General features: G+C 32.1%; 1 long non-coding RNA gene across 2 annotated transcripts; it reads right to left on the bottom strand.

Annotated features, from left to right (window-relative positions):
• Positions 1 to 595: 595 nt before the first annotated feature.
• Positions 596 to 3,339, bottom strand: LOC106476524. 2 transcript variants are annotated; one of them, XR_002609198.1, is made up of 4 exons: positions 3,324 to 3,339; positions 3,086 to 3,211; positions 1,403 to 1,550; positions 596 to 715 (listed from the first exon to the last, which is right to left on the bottom strand). It is a non-coding gene; the product is annotated as an uncharacterized LOC106476524 (long non-coding RNA). The 2 variants fall into 2 exon arrangements; XR_001291902.2 differs by lacking the exon at positions 3,324 to 3,339 and having other exon boundaries at positions 3,086 to 3,231.
• Positions 3,340 to 7,889: the final 4,550 nt, after the last annotated feature.

Raw genomic sequence — 7,889 nt, 5'->3', positions numbered from 1 at the left:
ATTTTAATCAAAATGTAAGTCAAAACCTGTGAGCAAATTGCATTTTTTAATATCAGAAAGGACAATGAAATTCATTACTTAAAATTTACAATAATTTGACATATTTTAGTTTCTACTTCAGAAATAGCAAAGAGAAAAGTCCAGAAAGAGGAATATCACTGTTTGAAGATAAAATTGTTAGGACTATTAAACAATACAAGTTCGTCTTGATTTTGACCTGCTGGAGGATTTCAATTACAAGTAGAATGAAACGTAACTGATGCCTGTAGTAAACTAGAAAGCTAGTACTCATTTCATGATTTTCCAAAGAATTTTAATTAGAACAAAGACCTATTGTAAGTTTTTATTTTTTAATATTTGCCTTACACCCAAATCATGTCTTTATGTCGATTACTATATACAAGGACATAGTCCAGCATTGTTCTAATTAATGTACTTATGGTGGCATTTGTTTTTGCCATGGACTTTATGCTCAAATTTTGAGGACTACCTTAAACAAGTAGATATTTCCTTGGTTCTCTATACAGACAGTTAGTTGTAGATTCTGCACCTATTCTACTGTACTTATATTAAAAATTGCTGGAATCATATTTGAGTAAATAATATAATCTTACCCAGGAAGAGAAGTACAAGTCCAATAATACATACAGTAAAGTACACATGTGACTGGTTTTTTACAGCTTGGCATAATCTCGACTTGAAGACCTGCCTCCATCTACAAGAAGAAAGTTTATATTTTAATACGGCATCATAAATATTTATAAATTTGTAAGTTTAACATCCGCATTCAAATGGCACTTGTAATTACGATGTATAACATGGGATGATAGAAAATTAACATCTTTAAATTTTTGATTTATCTCCCGCTTTCAGCCTCTACACCGATGCTGTTGACACATCACTATATGCTAATTAATGCTACTCCATAACTTAATGATTTTAAAAGGTAACATTATAACAAGTATCTACTACCTACAGCTGAATACTTTCATCTCAAATCAAACTAAAAAAACCAGGTCTTTGTAGGCTACAGTATTTGATCCTAAGCTAGTTACCAATAAAACTTTTCTGTTGTAAACCATAAAATACTAGCAACTTCACTTGACAAAGACAACTGCTTATGCTCTGATAATATAATTATTAGTGAATGGATATACTTGTTTAAAACACAGAGATACAAGTTAGATTTTGAAATGAACCTTATATTACAATTTCCACATAAAAAACATGAAAATGCCAAGAATGAGAGAATAAAATATTTTGAAACAGAAAGCTTTAATAAAAGTTTTTAATGAAGATAACAGTTTTATTTCAAACAAATGTTACACTGTTTACATCTTCAATATCTTAATTCATCTTTCTCTGTTACTAGTTTTTGAACATTCTATGATAGCTATCTCACCTTGTTGGTGAAATTAAAGGAAGTAGCAACAGAATAAGAAATGCTATCTCAGCATATAGAAACCCAGCTACTAGAGTCCACTGAATACTCATGGTCCAATACTGGAAACTATTCGTTCCTTATTTAGTACAAAGATGTTTAAACACTTCTGTGAGACAATACATCAAAAACATAATAAATACAATAAATCTATATTCACTCACAAATCAAACTTTTTTGTCAAGTGTTAAAATATGTTTAACTTTGCATCTAAAAGTTAATGGAATGAACAAAAAAAGCCAATGGTCTAATGATGAACATGGTAGTACAATAATCAGTTAATATCATTCTAATAATGAACAAGGTAGTATAATAATCAGTTAATATAATTCTAATAACGAACATGGCAGTATAATAATCAGTTAATATCTCAGTTAATATCATTACAATAATGAATGGCAAATGGCCTTTAATTTTAATTGCATTTGGATCACACACTTAATATAAAAAGAAACTGGTCTTGGCATGGTGGCAGATAAGTCATCAGTTAATGGTAAAGCTAATAAACGTTTATGATGTTTTTATTGTTTATAACTCTACACAAATCACTAGTTAGTCTTCACTAAGAATACTGTGTACAGTCTTGCTCCTTATCTAAGAAAGTCTAACAACTTTCTGGAAAGGGTTCACAGATGGGTTGTCTCTAAAGAGTAGGTTAAAATCTTATTTTTTGTGATGAAAAATAGGTAAGAGTGATTATACTAAAGTTTACAAGATTATCCAGGGGTTCAAAAGTTTAAAAGACATTAATTTAAAACTTGGAAAAGAAAGGCTAGGCTCCACACAAAAGTTTTATTTTTCTCACAAGACAATAGACTTTATGAATGCCTTACCAACATATTTACAAGAGTTTGAGGGGAATCAATGATCTCTTGAAATATAAATGGTGGCTTTAGATTTTTACTTTTAATCTTTTGTCTTGCGTGTAGTGCAAAGAAATCCGTCAATGACCAAAAGTCTGTTGTTGGCTGTTAGTGTTAATGTTATGTCAGTAATAAGCAGTTTTCTTTCCACTCTAAATAGTTTTTTGGAACATTTCTACAACTTACAATAGCACAATAATCATATAGTAACACTAACAGCAGAATATTATTATTAATATTGGCTGTCATTAAGTGCAAAAACCATTATCCAATGTCTAGTACATTAATTTCTACTGTGTTAGGCTTAAAAAAGTTACAAAAGATGATATTATTGGTAGTGCTAAGTAATTTCCGAACAAAAAAAAAAAACGTAAATTCTATCCCCAAAAAATATTCGATAAAAATAAAGCAATAGATATTATTATTAAACATACTGACAGGCTTATCGCCTATCAGTTGTAAAATTTAGTGTTGCAGTTATTTAAGTTTTAATTTTTATCATTTGCGAGATAACTATGGAGCGTTATTGAACTTAACTGTTATTGTTAATGTGTTAATCTAGACTAAACAATATAAAAGCCGGGTTAGGCCTAATGAGTTATGTAATATTTGTAACCGGGCGTCAAACGAATGGTTTAAATTTCCTCCAGTAGTAATGCTTCAAGTAACAAACAATAAAAGTTTCTTTTGAATCAGTAGTGGTTTCACTTCTATCATAATATGCTTAATAAAGTAGCAACAAAACAAAATAAATAAACGAGTAACTAAATAAATAACATACCGCTTAAATTTCTTACGACACAATTATCCCTTGACTCAATCTTACCCACAATGCCACAACGTTACGTTATTACTTCAAATTCGATGACGAGGAACCCACTTTGAGACTAATAATGGCTGGAGACGGCTTGAATGGGTAATGAAGAAAAACTTTAATATAAGTTTAACATAACAGCAAATGTACAACGTTTCGACAAGGTTTTGTACCTGATGATGATATTAAAGTTTTTCTTCATTACCCATTCAAGCCGTCTCCAGTCATTGTTGCGTTATTACGCACTTCCGTAATTAGCAGTGCAATTTGTTGTTGTGTTAACATTCTTTTTCAAACATTTCATTATGTGGAAAAAACAAATTAATTTATCAATAAAGAACACAGATTATATGAAAAAATTAAAAAGTATACTTACGGTAAAGTATCTGAGAATCTGACACAGTGATTAATATACTGTTTTGATTTGTAGACCCACAATATTTAGTATGAATTTTATTGAATGTAAGATGTGATTCAAACTAAACGTAAGGCTCCAAATAAAATCTCATAACCCCTCTTTCTCCTCAAAACAAACATTTTAATAACCATAGATATCAGAACAAGGAAAGAGGGGAAATTAGAGACAATACGATAGGTTTGCGATTTTTCTTATTTGATTTGGGTTTTTGGTTCAAAATAATGACTTGAAATTCTATAAAATAAAGGTTCTAAACTGAAATTTATGGCTGAAGATAAAAGTCGAATATATCAGATAGATAGTTCTGGTAAAAAGAGAAGGCTATATAAGTATATAACTAAAGTTCTTAGGACACTTAAGTCGTTCAACTGACCCAGAGTACTGTTTGTATAGAACAAATGGCTATTTAATCACCTAATTTGAAGTTATTTTATTATAGGACAAATGTATTATTTAATAACTTGGCCAAAGTACCTTTACTATAGGACAAATGGGTTATTTAATGACTTGGCCGAAAGTACTTTTACTATAGGACAAATGGGTTATTTAATGACTTGGCCGAAAGTACTTTTACTATAGGACAAATGGGTTATTTAATTACTTGGCCAAAGTACCTTTACTATAGGACAAATGGGTTATTTAATGACTTGGCCAAAGTACCTTTACTATAGGACAAATGTATTATTTAATGACTTGGCCAAAGTACCTTTACTATAGGACAAATGGGTTATTTAATGACTTGGCCGAAAGTACTTTTACTATAGGACAAATGGGTTATTTAATCACCTGGCCGGAAGTACTTTTACTATAGGACAAATGGGTTATTTAATGACTTGGCCGAAAGTACTTTTACTATAGGACAAATGGGTTATTTAATCACCTGGCCGGAAGTACTTTTACTATAGGACAAATGGGTTATTTAATCACCTGGCCGGAAGTACTTTTACAAATGAACTTTAGAACGCCCAATATTTGAGTTTTTCCGTTCTAAAGCCAGTTGTTATATCGAGATTTAAAACGAATGACTCCGTTCTTGACACTTGCAGTGAATTAAATGTGAAACTGAATATTTGTTGTCACTCTAAGGTTCACCATGGTGTGGTTCTGAAGCTGTAATTGAAGCGCTCTGGAGTATAGAGCTGGAGCTGACTTTCTGCAGTAGCTTGCTATTTTCTCCCTTTCATATTTATATTTAAAAACTCTTCCTGAATTATTCAGCTCAGGCACTTGATTGAAGAAAATACAAAATACTTGTGTCAAAAGGCATCACTCAAATATTCCCAGAAATATACCGAGGAAGAAACAAGACTCTTGGCTAAAATATCTTTATGGGTGTTTGGTAAGATATGTACTTGATATTTACAATTAAAACAATTTTTGAAATAAAAATACGTAATATTGGAGGAAATGTCACTTGCAAACTCTTTGTTTGGGATTATTTTAGTTATTGAAACGTTTCTCTACTGGGTGGATGTTAAGAGACGTCGCCCTCCCGGTTTAACAGGAAATATGATGGAAAGATGTTTAGTATAATGTTAATTCATTCATAAAAGTTCTGTCATTTCGAAACAGTTTCCCAGGACTTGCTAGATATAATGTTTTCTTACAGCTCCCATTATCAAGGTGACAGTTTCATTCACTTTAAAGTTTGGTACTTCCATTTTCTTAACAATCAAATAATCACAGGATCTCAGGATAACAAAGATGATGTTTCTGCTAGTAAATAATCAAATAATTGGCTACGAAAATGGATTAATTAAGTTTTAAGGTGGCGTGAAAGAACTGGAACTATTGGTTCTAAAGTTTTGTTATTTTTCTCGAGTCCTTGCAGTGCGCTCGATTCGCAATCTTTGGGTCGCGGGGTCTAATCCCCGTCTCACCAAACATGCTTGCCTTTTTAGCCGCGGGGGCGTTCTGATGTTACATTCAATCCCACTTTTCGTCGGTAAAATATTAGCCCAAGAGTTGACGGCGGGTGGTGATGACTAACTGCCTTCCATCACTGCAAAATTAGGGACGGCTATTGCAGATAGCTCTCGTGTAGCTTTGCGCGAAATTCCAAACAAACAAACATCTTACAAAAGTAACTTTTGGTGCTGCCATCTATTGTAGTTAAATAAAAGGAATTGATCAGAGTACGTTTGTTAGCTAACAGTAGAAATATGCAGACAAACTGTTTTCTACAAAATAGCACATATGACAGATTCAAAATTTAGTGGTAGGATGTGTAATCTGCTCAATTTCTATGAGGATGCTGTAGGTGGTAATGTATAAGAAAGGTGTTGTGTAAAGGGAAATATAAGGATGTTGTAGGTGTTAACGTCTAAGAAAGGTGTTGTGTAAAGGGAAATATAAGGATGTTGTAGGTGGTAATGTATAAGAAAGGTGCTGTATAAAGGGAAATATAAGGATGTTGTAGGTGGTAATGTATAAGAAAGGTGTTGTGTAAAGGGAAATATAAGGATGTTGTAGGTGGTAATGTATAAGAAAGGTGTTGTGTAAAGAGAAATATAAGGATGTTGTAGGTGTTAACGTCTAAGAAAGGTGCTGTATAAAGGGAAATATAAGGATGTTGTAGGTGGTAATGTATAAGAAGGGTGCTATATAAAGGGAAATATAAGGATGTTGTAGGTGTTAACGTCTAAGAAAGGTGCTGTATAAAGGGAAATATAAGGATGTTGTAGGTGTTAACGTCTAAGAAAGGTGCTGTATAAAGGGAAATATAAAGATGTCGTATGTGGTAACGTCTAAGAAAGGTGCTGTATAAAGGGAAATATAAGGATATTGTAGGTATTAACGTCTAAGAAAGGTGCTATATAAAGGGAAATATAAGGATGTTGTACGTGTTAACGTCTAAGAAAGGTGCTATATAAAGGGAAATATAAGGATGTTGTAGGTGTTAACGTCTAAGAAAGGTGCTGTATAAAGGGAAATATAAGGATGTCGTAGGTGTTAACGTCTAAGAAAGGTGTAATATAAGTATTGTATGTTTTAAGTTGTTAAGTTATAGTTTATATAATATTGGTTTTAATACACTACAGAAACAAGAGTTCTCGAAACACAATCAATAATTTCACCATTAGTAGCAGCCCAGAGTTATAAGTCAATCTCGACACAATTTTTGTCTTTGTACGTTATTGAGTTGGCGTACACCTGTTCTAACTGAAACTATACTTACACCGAGGGAGTTGTTGATGATGTCAACATTTTGTACATTTTTCTCCATCGCTGTTTCTGTTTGAGTAAGTTATAATTAAATAAATAATAAACAAAGCGTGTGCATGATTTAGAGTTCTTTATTTTATGTTACCACTCGGTTACTTGTATATTCTCACGACGAAACCAGCTGGACTACGATACAATTGACCTTTAGAGCAACAGTTCGCCCGCCAGGTGTGCTGAACTGGTTGAAATATTATCTTGGTATTCATAACGACTTCTTTTTTATTTTTAATTTCAGCGCATCTGTAACCGAATCATTAGTTTAAGAACTCGCTTTGGTCTTCATTTTTCATTTTTTTTATCACATTGAATGTCCTAGAGGCTTCTTTGAATTCCATGCTTTTTCCTGAACATTTTACTAGTAATATGTTTATGTAATAACCGAATAACAAGCGTATCCTCTATAAACAAACAATCGTTTTTCAAGAGGAACGTACTAATTTGTATAGAAAGTAAACATTGCTTCGGTCACTTCTCAAGCAGAGACGAAACAGAGTAAAAAAATTAACATTTCAAGTAATTTGGAACAGTGTTTTAAACGTAGACGTAAAAATGATAAACAATAGTTTAAGAAGAAAAAATTAATGTAAAACATAGAACAGTTGTTAAGAGGTAAAAATTAACAATATTAAACAATGCTTAGCTGTTAATAGGTAACAATAAACAGAATGAAAAATTGAGCATTTGTTAAAAAGTATGTCGGTTTGTTTTTTGAATTTCGCGCAAAGCTACACGAGGGCTTTCTGCACTAACCGTTCTTATTTAGTAGTGAAAGCTAGTTATAACGCTGAAAAGTCAAGCATGTTTGGTGGGACGGGGATTCGAACCCGCGATTTTCAGTTTGCGAGTCGATCGCCCTAACCACCTGGCCATGCCTGTTAAGAAGTAACAATTAACAATGTAAAACAATGAACAGATGTTATTAAATAACAATTAAAAACGCAAAGCATTGAACAATTCTTAAGGAGTAACATGTTATAGTGCAAAACAATGGACAGCTGTTAAGAAGCAACAACTGACAATATAAAACAATGAACATTTTTTAGAAGTAACAAATAACGGTGTAAAACATAAAACAGTTGTTATGAAGTAACAATTAACAGTATAAAACAGAACAGTTGTTAATAAGTA

This window comes from Limulus polyphemus, unplaced genomic scaffold, assembly GCF_000517525.1.
Source record: "Limulus polyphemus unplaced genomic scaffold, Limulus_polyphemus-2.1.2 Scaffold10779, whole genome shotgun sequence".
Classification (NCBI taxonomy): domain Eukaryota; kingdom Metazoa; phylum Arthropoda; class Merostomata; order Xiphosura; family Limulidae; genus Limulus; species Limulus polyphemus.
The sequence above is the reverse complement of the archived record's forward strand: the minus strand, read 5'-3'. Positions and strand labels throughout refer to the sequence as shown.